Raw genomic sequence first — 396 nt, forward strand, 5'->3', positions numbered from 1 at the left:
AGTTTCGGTAAAATTAATCATTATAAGAAAAATAAATTCATGAAAGAAAGGAAGGAAAAAAAATTAAATAAGTAGCAATCAATCAAAGAATCAATTAAAGAACAGATCAATAAAAATAAAAAAAAAATACCTTCAGGAAGAATCTTCTTTAAATCATTAAACAGTACTATCACTCGACCAGAAGTTAATGAAGAATCATTTAACTTTTAGTGAACTTTCTTAAGAGCTAATTAATCTAAGATTTTTCTTCTTAAATACAGAAATGCAAACAAAAATAATAATAATAAATAAACCAAGAAAGAAAGAAAGAAAATTATAAGATTAAATTTTCAAATCTTTTCCTAGAGTTGTGAATGAAGCGATTTCGGTTAATAAAATGCTAATGAGCAAGATGGC

This window comes from Penaeus monodon, chromosome 23 (assembly GCF_015228065.2).
Source record: "Penaeus monodon isolate SGIC_2016 chromosome 23, NSTDA_Pmon_1, whole genome shotgun sequence".
Taxonomy (NCBI): domain Eukaryota; kingdom Metazoa; phylum Arthropoda; class Malacostraca; order Decapoda; family Penaeidae; genus Penaeus; species Penaeus monodon.